Below are 15,564 nucleotides of genomic sequence, written 5' to 3'. Positions count from 1 at the left end.
GTGGCTGATTCTGGCTGCGCTCGGCACCACTCACCCTGAGGCTGATTTGAGCTGCACAACGAAGCTTGACTCTCACTGCTCACCCAGAGGCTGACAAGTGCTGCTTGCCTGGCAGTGGGGTCTGGCCATGGTGGGCTTGCAAAGAGCAAGGAGGAGGTACACTGCACGGTCCTCTGCAAAACTGGTGGATTAAAGGTGCAGGCCTGGCACAGATGGAGAGTGGGGGCCCAGCAGCTCTTGGAGGACCTGGTTGGAGGCTGGGCAACTGTGAATATTACCTCCCAGACCTGGCCCTCATCCTTGCAAAACCATAGGAAGGGAGAAAAGTGAAGCCCAGTCCCCCTCTTCCTGTGGCATCTAGGAAGACAAGCAGAACTCGCTCAATGGGTTTAAAGTCAGCAGGAGGCTTATTTTTTTTTCTTTCCTTTCCCTTCTTTTTTCTTCCCCCAAGTGAGACAATAAGACCTGGAGTTGTGAAAGGTCCAGAGATAGATCCAAAGGGGGTACATAAGGCTAACTCCCAAAACTGAGAAACTGAGACAAATTTCACTTTGCTATCCCATAGAACTGGCATTTATTTTTATTATTATTAGTTTTAGTTTTTTTAATTTTATTGGTATTTTTTAATTTCTCTTCTTTCTGTTTGGTTTTCTTTGTTTTATTTCTCTATTTAATTGCATCATTTAACTGGTGTTCCTTATTCTCTCTTTCATGTTGTATTGTACTGTTCCTTCTTTCACTTCACTTGTGTTCTAATAACACACTACTCTTGATCATGTACTTTCTATTCTTGTTATCCAAATCATATATTTCTTGTAATATTATTGTTGTTCCATACAATTGTAAATACTATGCAGCATGCCTTGCAGGACTTAGGCCATTTCACTATCTTCCTGAGCTTTATTTCTGTTGTGGTTAACTCTCGCACACTACGCCTACGTTCTATCCTTTACTCTCATTGTATCTCATCACCTAACCGCAAGGTGCTCTGTTTTCTGGATTCAGCTCAAAATCCTCCTCCCCTCTAACAAGAGTCTTATCTCTCTTTAATCTTTTATAAAAAGTGGCTAGTTGGGTGAAATATCACAGTTAAAGATATAATTATCAAAAGAATCTCTTATCTCTTCTCTACTTGATGGTACTTTAAATCCCATAGAATACTCTCCTGCTGTCTTAATCCATTTTGCCTATGCCCTGCCACTGATCACATACAACAATAGGCAGGAGCTGTGAACATCAATATATCTCCTGGAGGAGAGAACCCACCAACAAAGGAACCGCCAAAAAGTTAAAATCCAAGTACAACAAGAGAGCCCACACAAACAGAAGAAAGGACAAACCTAGACCATCCAGACAAAGAGACCACACCACTGAATCCCATACGATGCTTACCATAGAAATTAACTCTACAAAGACAGCTAGCTAGGGAAACATCAGAAACAAACAAAAACTGTCACCTAAAATGAGGGGACAAAAAAAGAACCTGCAATCAAAAGGAATGGAAGCCTCTGACTAAAAGAGCTAAATGAAATGGAGGTAAGCAAACCAGCAGATATAGAATTCAAAATAATGCTTATAAAGATGCTGAAGGAACTCACAGACAACTACAAGGAACTGAGTGAGAACTATAACACTATGAAAAGAAAACAGAAACTATAAACAGACTTCCAGCCAAGATGGAGGCAGAGGTAGACACACTGTGCCTCCTCACACTACCAAAAGAAGGACAACAATAAATTTAAAGAGAAGGAGAGAACCACGAGGTTCTGAAGCAAGTAGACAGGTAGAGGTCCACACGGTTCTGATGAAGTCAATAGGGAATAGGGAGGACCACGCGGTTCTGAGGGGAAAGGAGGACCATGTGGTTCTGAAGGAGTGAAGAGAGGGAGGACCATGTGGCTCTAGGGTGCTTCTTTTTGCCACGGGGCTTAGGCAGCAGGAGAGACTTTGCTGGGGAGAAAAGAGGAGAAGGACTCTTGCTGGCAGGCCATGAGAAGGTGCAACATGGTTTTGGATTAACTGGAGATTGCAGCAGCCACACACCTGATGGTGCCGGGAGCCTGACCCATGGACTTCTACTAATTTTCCTGAGATACGGTACCCCGGACGGGGCACAGGGATAGGGAAGGACTGTGTGCATCCAAATCTCATAGCGGATGGGAGGAAGATGGCAGTGAGATAGGTGGGAGCAGAGTTCAGTTCCCCTCGGCACTGGTGAAACACCTAGCTGATCTGAGGAACAGAGTGAACAGCCAACAGTATTCCAGCATATATAAAGATCGGAGACCAAAGATAGAGGATATTGAAAGATCTGATGGTAAGAAGAGTGCTTAAGGACAATAAGGTCCCTGGGACCAGTGCGGGGACCAGGGCAGCTGAAGCCCCGGCCTGGGCGCAGGGTCTGCTGCAGGATTCTTGGGAAAGAGCCAGGCTGAGCCATGTGAGCAGCCAGGTGCTTGTTTGGACCAGGGGGCTTGAATAGGAAGAATTTCTGAAAAGAAAAATAGAGGCACTCAGCGGCCAGTTAGAGAACTCTCCACAGCAGCTGCGGCCTCTGGCGCCCCTCCCCCCTCAGCCCCTGGACTGTAGACACAGGATAACCAGCCCCAGCACTCAACCGAAGCCCGGCTGATGTGCTTGCACCCAGATTAGCGGACTGGAGGCCCACAGCTGAAACCCCAGGTGGCCGCCCACACCTGAAACCACCGGTGGGGCACTCACACCTAAAATTTCGGGTGGGTGCGCACCGGGAGCAGAGGCTAGCTGCCCCACACAGAGGCCAAAAGCGGAGGGACCAGCGGGCCCTGCCACCCAGGCCCAAAGTGGCAGATCGGCAGATCAACGGCCTGGCTGCCTGCGACCACACCTAAAAGCACCAGTTCTGAACAACTCCTACCTAGCTCCTGTGCACAGAGCCCTGCAGGGCCTACTGGCTCTCTAGGACAAAGGCAGAATCCCAGCAGAGGGGAACTGCAGGGCTAGGGGAGACTGCATTCCCTGGAAAGACTCGAACCAGTAGGGGGCTGAACTACCCCATAGCAGTACCAAGAGCAGCATCTAAGACAGCAAAGAGCAAGAAGGGGGAGTGTGAGTTGCCCCTAATTGGTGCACCTCAAGGACAGCACAACTGGTGAACTAAACGCCTAGTGGGGAACAGAAGGAACCAGAGGAACAGGACTGGAGGCTGAACAACAGCAAAGAGTGAGGCTCAGGAAGGGAGAAAAGTGAAACCAATCCTTCCAACCACGCCCTTCCGTTCCACAGACAGGAAGACCAGCAAAACTAACCTGACCCGTTTAAAGCCAGCAGAAGACTTTTTTTTTTCTTTCTTCCTTTCCCCCTGAATACCTTCTTCCTTTCTGTCCTTCTTTGTTTTTTTATTCCTTCTTCCTTCCATCCTGTACCTTTTTTATTCCTTCTTCCTGCCTTCTTTTATTTATTCTTTTGTTTTAATTTTTGTTAAAATTCCTTCTTATCTTGCCTCCGATCTTTCCTTATTCCTTCTTCCTTCCTTCCTTTCCTTTTCTATTCCTTTTTTCACTCCTTCCCTTCATTTTTTTCTCCCCCTTGTTTTTCTCTTTTTCCCACACCTGAGACAACAAAACCTGGAGTGCTGAAAAGATCAGAGTTAGACCATGTTACACACATAAACGTCAGCTCAAGACCAGTGAGCACAGGACATACAGGAGACAGTATCACTGAATCCCATTGGCATTCTACCATAGAAATTCATACCATGAACCCAGGGAGTCAGAACAGATCAATTTAAGAAGCAGAGGCTAACAAGAAGAGTCTCACAAACAATGGAAAGACAAAGAAACAATCCCCAAATGAAAGGAAAGGAGGAAGCCTCAGAAAGAATGCTAACTGAAAAGGAGGCAAGTCAACTATCAGATACTGAGTTCAAAGCAATGGTTATCAGGAAGCTCACTGAGTTCACAGAGAACTACCAGAAACTAGGGAAACTACAATGAACTCACTGCAAACTATATTAACATGAAAAAGGAAATAGGAACTATCAACAAGGGCCAAGAGGAAATGAAAAATACAATTTCTGAATTGAAGAACACAGTAGAAGGAATGAAAAGCAGACTTGATGAAGCAGAGGATCAGATCAGTGCGCTGGAGGACAAAGTAGAAAAAAACACCCTGAAAGAGCAAGAAGAGGAAAAAGGCTCAGAAAGAAGGAAAGGGATTAAGGGAAATGCAGGACAACATGAAACGTAACAATATCCATATACTAGGAATACCAGAAGGAGAAGAAGAACAAGGGATAGAAAACCTGTTTGAAAAAGTAATGATGGAAAATTTCCCTAATCTGATGAGAGAAAACGTCACACAAATCCAGGAAACACAGAGAGTCCCAAGCAAGAGAAACCCAAAGAGGCCCACTGCAAGACACATCATAATTAAAATGGCAAAATTTCAAGACAAAGAGAGGATCTTAAAGGCAGCAAGGGAGAAAAAGGAAGTAACATACAAGGGAGCCCCAATAAGGTAAGCAACTGACTTCTCAATGGAAACGCTTCAAGCCAGGAGAGAATGGCAAAAAAATATACCAAGTAATGAGAACCAGAGGCCTGCAACCAAGACTACTTTACCCAGCAAGGCTCTCAATCAAGATAGAAGGCCAAATAAAGAGTTTCCCAGACAAAAGAAGTCTAAAAGAATACATCTCCACCTAACCAGCTCTTCAAGAGATGCTAAAGGGACTGCTTTAAGGAAAGGAAGGAAAAGAGAAAGACTGAGGAACACAGGTAGGAAAAAATGGCAATGAATACCTACCTATCCATAATAACCTTAAACGTCAATGGATTAAATGCTCCAATCAAAAGACATAGAATAGCTGAATGGATAAGAAAACATGACCCACACATATGCTGCCTACAAGAGACCTATCTCCAGACAAAAGACTTACACAGACTGAAAGTGAAGGGCTGGAAACAAATTTTCCAAGCAAATGGACAGGGAAAAAAAGCAGGGGTAGCAATACTCATATGAGACAAAATATACTTCCAAAGAAGGGCCATAAAGAGAGACCCAGAAGGTCACTTCATAATACTCAAAGGAAGAATCCACCAAGGAGACATAAACATTGTAAATATATATGCACCCAACATAGGAGCACCGAAATACAAAAGATTTTCTTGGAGGACTTCAAGAAAGATATTGACAGCAACACAATTATAGTAGGGGATTTTAACACCCCACTATCAAAAAAGGACAGGTGTTCGAAACAAAATATCAACAAGGATATTGTGTCACTTAACAATACCCTAGAGGAAATGGACTTAACTGATATATAGAGAGCTTTTCATCCCAAAGAAGCAAAATACACATTCTTTTCAAGTGTCCATTGAACTTTATCAAACGTAGACCACATGATAGGACACAAAGCAAGCCTCAACAAATTCAAGAAAATTGAAATCATACCAAGCATTTTCTCTGACCACAAGGGACTGAAACTAGAAACCAACCCCAAAGGAAAAAACCCAAAACACTCAAAATCATGGAGACTGAATAGCATGCTATTAAACAATGAATGGGTCAAGAACGAGATTAGGGAAGAACTCAAAAATTTTCTGGGAACAAAAGAAAATGAATTCAAACAACTCAAAACCTATGGGACACAGCAAAGGCAGTCCTGAGAGGGAAGTTCATAGCAATACAGGCCTACCTTAAGAAGATAGAAACATTTCAAACAAACAACCTAACCCTACGCCTACAAGAACTCAAGGAAAAACAACAAGGACAGCCCAGAGGAAGGAGAAGGAAGGAAATAACCAAGATCAGAGCAGAGTTAAATGACAAAGAGACTAAAAGCACAATTCAAAGGATCAATGAATCCAGGAGCTGGTTCTTTCAAAAGATAAACAAAATCCACAAGCCTTTAAGTAGGCTCATCAAGAAAAAAAGAGAGAGGATCCAAATCAACACAATTAGAAATGAAAGAGGAGAGATTACAATGGATACCACAGAAATACAAAGGATTGTAAGAAATTACTACGAAGAACTGCATGCTAAGAAATTTGAAAACCTCGGTGAAATGGACACATTTCTAGAAAAATATAATCTTCCAAAACTGAATGAAGAAGAAGCAGAAAACCTGAACAGACCAATAACAGCAGAAGAAATTGAAGCAGTCATCAAAAAACTCCCAACACACAAAAGCCCTGGACCAGATGGTTTCACAGGAGAATTCTACAAAGCATTTAAGGAGGAGCTAACCCCTATCCTTCACAGACTATTTGAGAAAATCCAAACTGATGGAAGACTCCCAAACTCTTTTTATGAAGCCAGCATCATCCTAATCCCAAAACCAGATAAAGACACAACAAAGAAAGAAAACTTCAGGCCAATATCGCTGATGAACATAGACGCTAAAATTCTCAACAAAATATTGGCAAACGTCATCCAGCAATACATTAAAAAGATCATCCACCATGACCAAGTGGGATTCATCCCAGGGATGCAAGGATGGTACAATATTTGCAAATCAATAAACATAATACATCACATCAACAACAGCTAAGACAAAAACCACATGATCATATCAATAGATGCGGAACAAGCATTTGATAAGGTACAGCACCCATTTCTGATAAAAACATTCAGCAAAGTGGGAATAGAGGGAGCACTCCTCGACATAATAAAGACCATATATGAGAGACCTACGGCCAACATCATAGTCAATGAGCAAAATCAAAAGCTTTCCCACTAAGATCAGGAACAAGACAAGGATGCCCTCTCTCACCACTCCTACTCAACACAGTATTGGAAGTCCTAGCCACAGCAATCAGACAAGAAAAAGCAATAAAAGGCATCCAAATTGGAAAGGAGGAAATGAAACTGTCACTGTTTGCAGATGACACGATAGTGTACATGGAAAATCCTATAGACTCCACCAAAAAACTATTCCACCTAATAAATGAATTTGGCAAAACAGCTGGATACAAATTTAATACTCAGAAATCAAAGGCATTCCTGTACACCAACAATGAAACTGCAGAAACAGAAATCAGGGAAAATATCCCATTTGATATAGCAACAAGAAAAATAAAGGACCTAGGAATAAACCTAACCAAGGAGGTAAAACACCTGTACTCAGAAAACTACACAACACTGAAGAAAGATATTAAGGAAGACACAAACAAATGGAAGCATGTACCATGCTCATGGATTGGAAGAATTAACATCATCAAAATGGCCATACTACCCAAAGCAATTTGTAGATTCAATGCAATCCCTATGAGAGTACCCATGACATATTTCACAGATATAGAACAAACATTTCAGAAATTTATATGGAACCATAAACAACCCCGAATAGCTGCAGCAATTTTGAGAAAGAAGAACAAAGCAGGAGGGATCACAATACCTGATATCAAACTGTATTACAAGGTCACCCTAATCAAAACTGTCTTGTACTAGCATAAAAACTGGCCCATACACCAATGGAACAGAACAGGGAGCCCAGAAATAAACTCAAGTCTTTACGGTCAACTAATATTTGACAAAGGAGGCAGGAGCATAAAATGGAGCAAAAACAGCCTTTTCAACAGATGGTGTTGGGAGATCTGGACAGCTAGGTACACAAAAATGAAACTCGATCACCAACTTACGCCATAAACAAAAATAAACTCAAGATGGATAAAAAACTTAAATATAAGTTGTAACACCATAAAAGTCCTAGAGGAAAACATTGGCAGGAAAATCTCAGACATTCCACGCAGCAACATCCTCACAGACACATACCCTAAAGCAAGGGACTTAAAGGAAAGAATAAACAAATGGGACCTCATCAAAATAAAAAGCTTCTGCATGGCTCAAGAACACACATTAAAATACAAAGAGAACCACCAGTATGGGAAAACATATTTGCCAATGATACCTCAGACAAAGGCCTGATCTCCAAAATATAAAGAACTCACATGACTCCACTCCAGGAAGACAAACAATCCAATTAAAAAATGGGCAAAGGACTTGAACAGACACTTCACCAAGGAAGACTTTCAGAGGGCCCAGAGACATACGTAAAGATGCTCAGCATCACTAGCCATCACAGAGATGCAAATTAAAACCACAATGAGATACCATCTCACACCAGTCAGAGTGGCCAACCTAAATAAATCCACAAACAAATGTTGGAGAGGATGCGGAGGAAAGGGAACCCTAGTGCACTGTTGGTGGGAAAGAAGACTGGTGAGGCCACTGTGGAAAACAATATGGAATTTCCTCAGAAAACTAAAAATGGAACTGCCCTTTGACCCAGCAATTCCACTGCTGGAATTATACCCTAAGAACCCTGAAACACCAATCCAAAAGAACCTGTGCACCCCAATGTTCATAGCAGCACAATTTACAATAGCCAAGTACTGGAAGCAACCTAAGTGCCCATCAGCAAATGAGTGGATCCAAAAACTATGGTATATTTACACAATGGAATTCTACACAGCAGCGAGAAAGAAGGAGCTTATACCCGTTGCAACAGCATGGATGGAACTGGAGAGCATTATGCTAAGTGAAATAAGCCAGGCGGTGAGGGACAAATACCATATGATCTCACCTTTAACTGGAACATAATCAATAGAAGAAAAAAAAGTAACAAAATATAACCAGAGACATTGAAGTTAAGAACAATCTAACAATGGTCAGGGGCAAATCGGGAGGGGACAGTGAGGAGAGGGAATTACGGGAACTATTATAAAGGACACATGGACAAAATCAAGGGGGAGGGTGGAGGTGGGGAAGGGAGGATGGTTTTGCTGGGGTGGGGTGGAGGGATGGGGCGAAAAGGTACACAACTGTAATTGAATAACAATAAAAAATTAAAAATTTTTAAAAATTTAAATTAAAAAATACCAGAACTGATAGAAAATCGAACTGTACGGAAGTCTGACAACCAAGGAGTTGAAAAAGAAACATTCATCCAGACCGGTAGGAGGGGCAGAGATGGGCAGGCAGGCAGAGAGTACTCATGGTAAGTCAGAAGGTAGAGGACTGGGGAGGGCAAGACAGTGGCTAGAGAAACAGGCAGCCCCACATTCGTATGCAGATAAACTGGGAGGAACAACTGGGGAGTGACACAGACAGCGCAACCCAGGGTTCCAGCACAGGGAAATAAAGTTTCAAAACCTCTGACTGAAAAAAACTGTGGGGGGTTGAGGCAGCGAGAGAAACTCTCAGCCTCTTAGGACAGTTCGTTGGAGAGACCCACAGGGTCCTAGAATATATACAAACCACCCATCTAGGAATCAGCACCAGAAGGGCCCAATTTGCTTGTGGGGAGCAGATGAAGTGACTGAAAACCAGCCAAGAGCAGAGCAAGCAGCATTGTCCCCTCTCGGACCCATCCCCCACATATACCACCACAACGCAGTGACCTGGGTTGCCCTGCCCTGGTGAATATATAAGGCTCTGCCCCTTACTACTTAACAGGCATGCCAAGACAAAAAAAAAAATTGCCCAAATGAAAGAACAGATCAAAGGTCAAGAAAAAATATAATTTAGATAATTGAATATAAATACAAAATTAAAATTAAGAAAAAGGAAATCAAAGACACATAGAGACAAATTTATATATATAATTAAGAGACAAAGAGATAGCCAACCTATCAGATGCAGAGTTCAAAACACTGGTAATCAGGATGCTCACTGGTAATCAGGATGCTCACAGAATATGGTCACAAAATAAAGGAAAAAGTGAAGGCTATGAAAAGTGAAATAAAGGAAAATGTACAGGGAACCAACAGTGACAGGAGGGAAACCGGGATTCATATCAATGGCTTGGACCAGAAAGTAGAAATAAACATTCAACCAGAACAGAATGAAAAAACAAGAATTCAAAAAAAAAAAAAAAAATGAGGAGTGACTTAGGAACTTACTGGAAAACTTTAAACTTCCTAACATCTGAATCATAGGGGTGCCAGAAGGAGAAGAGGAACAGCAAGGAATTGAAAACTCATTTGAAAAAATAATGAAGGAGAACTTCCCCAAACTGGCAAAGGAAATAGACTTCCAGGAAGTCCAGGAAGCCCAGAGAGCCCCAAAGAAGTTGGACAGAGGGATAAATGCACCAAGGTACATGGTAATTACATTACCCAAGATGAAAGATAAATAGAGAATCTTAAAAGCAGCAAGAGAAAAGGACAGTTACCTACAAAGGAGTTCCAATAAAACTGTCAGCTGATTTCTCAAGAGACCTTACAAGCAAAAAGGGGCTGGAAAGAAGTATTCAAAGTCACAAAAGGTGAGAACCTACATCTAAGATTACTCTATCCAGCAAAATTATCATTTAGAATGGAAGGGCAGAAAAAGTGTTTCCCAGATAAGGTCAAGTTAAAGGAGTTCATCATCACCCAGGCCTTATTATATGAAATATTAAAGGGACTTACCTAAGAAAAAGAAGAAGATCAAAACTATGAACAGTAAAATGACAACTCACAACTATCAACAACTGAACCTAAAAAACAAAACAAAAACAAAGTAGAATAGGAACAGAATCACAGAAGCTGAGGTCCATGGAGAGTTATCAGCAGGGAGGGGGAGGAAGGAAAATGGGAGAAATAGTACAGGGGATAAGAAGCATAATTGGTAGCCATAAAACAGACAGAGGGAGGTTAAGAATAGTATAGGAAATGTTGAAGTCAAAGAATTTATATGTATGACCCATGGACATGAACTAAGGTGGGGGTTGGGGCATGCATGGCAGAGGGCAATAAAGGGGGAAAATGGGAAAACTGTAATAACATAATCAATAAAATATATTTTAAAAAATAAACTATAAACAAAAACCAGGAAGAAATGAACAATATAATTTCAGAAATACCAAACACACAGGAAGGAATCACAAGCAGGCTGGATGAACCAGAGGACCGAATTAGTGAGCTGGAAGACAAGGTGGAAAGAAACACCCAGTTAGAGCATCTGCACATAAAAAAACTCAAAAAATATGAAGATTGCTTGAGGGAACTCCAAGGTAACATGAAACGCAACAACATTCAAATCATAGGAATACCAGAAGGAGAAGAAAAGGAACAAGGGATAGAAAAACTGTTTGAAAAAATAATGACAGAAAATTTTCTGAACCTGGACAGGGAAAAAGCCATACAAGTTCAGGAAGCACAGAGTCCCAATCAAGATGAACCCACATAGGTCAACTCCAAGACATACAGTAATTAAAATGCCAAGTATTAAAGACAAAGAGAGAATCTTAAAAGCAGCAAGGGAGAAATAAGAAGTAACATACAAAGGGGCTCTGATAAGGCTAGCATCTGATTTCTCAACAGAAACTCCAGTCCAGGAGACAATGGCAAGAGATATACAATGGCAAGTAATGAAAAACAGAGGCCTACAACCAAAATTACTCTACCCACAGAGGCTCTAAATTAAAATGGAAGGTAAAATAAGGATTTTCCCAGACAAAAGAAGGCTGAAAGAATACATCTCCACCAAACCAGCCCTACAAGATTTCTAAAGGGACTACCACAAGAAGAGAAAGGAAAGGAGTAAAAGAGAGAGTAGTAACACAGGTACAAAGGGGGGGAAATGAGCAAATACCTATCAATAATAACCTTAAATGTTAACAGATTAAATGCTCCAATCAAAAGACATAAAGTAGCTGAATGGATAAGAAAACATGACCCACACATATGCTGTCTACAAGAGACCCACCTCAGAACAAAAGACCTACACAGACTGAAAGTGAAGGGCTGGAAAAAAATATTCCAAGAAAATGGACAGGAAAGAAAAACTGGGGGAGCAATACTCATATCAGAAAAAAATGATTTTAAAACAAGGGCCATAAAGAGAGACCCAGAAGAACAATTCATAAAACTCAAGGGAAGAATCCATCAAGAAGAAATAAACATTATAAACATATATGCACCCAAAATTGGAGCACCCAAATACATAAGGAAAATCTTGGAAGACTTCAAGAAAGATATAGACAGCAACACTATGATAGTAGGGGATTTTAACACCCCACTGTCAAAAATGGATAGATCTTCCAAACAAAATATCACCAAAGATATTGTAGCATTGAATAATGTCCTAGATCAAATGGAATAATGGATATATAGAGAACCTTTCATCCCAAAGAAGCGAAATACTCATTCTTTTTAAATGCACATGGAGTATTTTCAAACATAGACCACATGATATGACACAAAACAAGCCTCAACAAATTCAAGAAAATTGAAATCATATCAAGCATTTTCTCTGACCACAAGGGACTGAAACTAGAAACCAACCTCAAGGAAAAAAACTCAAAAACACTTACAATCATGGAGATCAAATAGCATGCTATTAAACAATGACTGGGTCAAGAATGAGATCAAAGAAGAAATCAAAATGTTTCTGGAAACAAATGAAAATGAACTCACAACCCCAAATTTATGGAACACAGAGAAGGCAGTCCTGAGGGGGAAGTTCATAGCAATACAGGCCTACCAAAAAAAGATAGAAACATTTCAAACAAACAACCTAACCCTACGCCTACAAGAACTCGAGGAACAACAATAAAGACAGCCCAGAGCAAGTAGAAGGAAGGAAATAACCAAGATAAAAGCAGAATTGAATCACATAGAGTCTAAAAGCACAATTCTAAGGTTCCATAAATCTAGCAGCTGGTACTTTGAAAAGCTAAACAAAATCAACAAGACTTTAAGCATACTCATGAAGAAAAAAAGAGAGAGGACCCAAATAAACACAATCAGATATGAAAGAGGAGGGTTCACAATACCTGATATCAAACTGTGTTACAAGGCCACTGTCATCAAAACACCTGGTAATGGCATAAGAATAGACTCATAGACCAATGGAACAGAACAGAGAGCCCAGAAATAAACTCAAGACTCTATGGTCAATTAATATTTGACAAAGGGGGCAGCAACATATAATGGAGTAAAAATAGCCTCTTCAACAAATAGCGTTGGGAGAGCTAGACAGCTACATGCAAAAAAAAAAAAAAAGCAACTTGATCACTAATTTACACCATACACAAAAATAAATTCGAGGTGGATAAAGACTTACATACAAGTTGTGACACCATAAAAGTCATGCAGGAGAACATAGGCAGGAAAATCTCAGATGTTCCATGCATCAATATTTTCCCTGATATGTCCCCTAGAGCAAGGGACATAAAGGAAAGAGTAAATAAATGGATCTCATCAAAATAAAAAGTTTCTGCATGGCTAAAGAAAACAGCATTAAAATGAAAAGAGAACCAACCATATGTGAAAACGTATTTGCCAATGATACCTCAGACAAGAGTTAGATCTTCAAAATATATGAAGAACTCACATGACTCCACTCTACGAAGACAAAAAGCCCAATTTAAAAATGGTCATAGGACTTGAACATACAGTTCTCCAAGGAGGACATACTGAGGGTCCAGAGACATCTGAAAAGATGCTCAGCATCACTAGCCATCAGAGAGACGCAAATTGAAACCACAATGAGATACCACTTCACACTGGTGAGAATGACCACCATAAACAAAGCTACAAAATACACGTGTTGGCCATTTCTGATAAAAACACTCAGCAAAGTGGGAATAAAGGGAGCAGTCCTCAACATAATTAAGGCCATATATGAGAGACCTACAGCCAACATCACACTCAATGGACAAAAACTTAGAGCTTTCCCACTAAGATCAGGAACTAGACAAGGATGCCCTCTCTCACCACTCCCATTCAACATAGTATTGGAAGTCCTAGCCACAGCAATCAGACAAGAAAAAGCAATAAAAGGCATCCAAATTGGAAAGGAGGAAATGAAACTGTCACTGTTTGCAGACGACATGATAGTGTACATGGAAAACCCTATAGACTCCACTCAAAAACTACTCGACCTAATAAATGAATTTGGCAAAACAGCTGGATACAGAGTCAATACCCAGAAATCAAAGGCATTCCTGTACACCAGCAACGAAACTGCAGAAACAGAAATCAGGAAAAAAATCCCATTCAATATAGCAACAAGAAAAATAAAGTACCTAGGAATAAACCTAACCAAGGAGGTAAAAGACCTGTACTCAGAAAACTACACAACACTGAAGAAAGAAATTAAGGAAGATACAAACAAATGGAAGCATGTACCATGTTCATGGATTGGAAGAATCAACATTATCAAAATGGCCATACTACCCAAAGCAATTTATAGATTCAATGCAATCCCTATTAGAGTACCCATGACATATTTCACAGATATAGAACAAACATTGCAGAAATTCATATGGAACCATAAACGACCTCAAATAGCTGCAGCAATTTTGAGAAAGAAAAACAAAGCAGGAGGGATCACAATACCTGATATCAAACTGTATTACAAGGCCACTGTAATCAAAACAGCCTGGTACTGGCATAAAAACAGGCACATAGACCAATGGAACAGAATAGAGAGCCCAGAAATAAACTCAAGTCTATACGATCAATTAATATTTGACAAAGGAGGCAGGAGCATAAAATGGAGCAAAAACAGCCTCTTCAACAGATGGTGTTGGGAGATCTGGACAGCTACGTGCAAAAAAATGAAACTCGATCACCAACTTACGCCATACACGAAAATAAACTCAAGATGGATGAAAGACTTAAATATAAGCCGTAACACCATAAAAGTCCTTGAGGAAAACATTGGCAGGAAAATCTCAGACATTCCACGCAGCAACATCCTCACAGACACATCCCCTAAAGCAAGGGACATAAAGGAAAGAATAAACAAATGGGACCTCATCAAAATAAAAAGCTTCTGCATGGCTAAAGAAAACAGCACCAAATTACAAAGAGTACCAACAGTATGGGAAAACATATTTGCCAACGATACCTCAGACAAGGGCCTGATCTCCAAAATATATAAAGAACTCACTCGACTCCACTCCAGGAAGACAAACAACCCAATTAAAAAATGGGCAAAGGACTTGAACAGACACTTCTCCAAGGAAGACATACAGAGGGCCCAGAGACATATGAAAAGATGCTCAGCATCACTAGCCATCAGAGAGATGCAAATTAAAACCACAATGAGGTATCATCTCACACCAGTCAGAATGGCCAACATAAACAAATCCACAAACAAATGTTGGAGAGGATGTGGAGAAAAGGGAACCCTTGTGCACTGTTGGTGGGAATGCAGACTGGTGAGGCCACTGTGGAAAACAATATGGAATTTCCTCAGAAAACTAAAAATGGAACTGCCCTTTGACCCAGTAATTCCGCTGCTGGGATTATACCCTAAGAACACTGAAACACCAATCCAAAAGAATCTGTGCACCCCAATGTTCATAGCAGCACAATTTACAATAGCCAAGTACTGGAAGCAACCTAAGTGCCCATCAGCAAACGAGTGGATCCAAAAACTATGGTATATTTACACAATGGAATTCTACGCAGCAGAGAGAAAGAAGGAGCTTATACCCGTTGCAACAGCATGGATGAAACTGGAGAGCATTATGCTAAGTGAAATAAGCCAGGAAGTGAGGGACAAGTACCATATGATCTCACCTTTAACTGGAACATAAGCAATAGAAGAAAAAAGCAAACAAAATATAACCAGAGACATTGAAGT

Source organism: Desmodus rotundus, chromosome 4 (genome assembly GCF_022682495.2).
Source record: "Desmodus rotundus isolate HL8 chromosome 4, HLdesRot8A.1, whole genome shotgun sequence".
In the NCBI taxonomy this organism is placed as follows: Eukaryota; Metazoa; Chordata; class Mammalia; order Chiroptera; family Phyllostomidae; genus Desmodus; species Desmodus rotundus.
The sequence above is the reverse complement of the archived record's forward strand: the minus strand, read 5'-3'. Positions refer to the sequence as shown.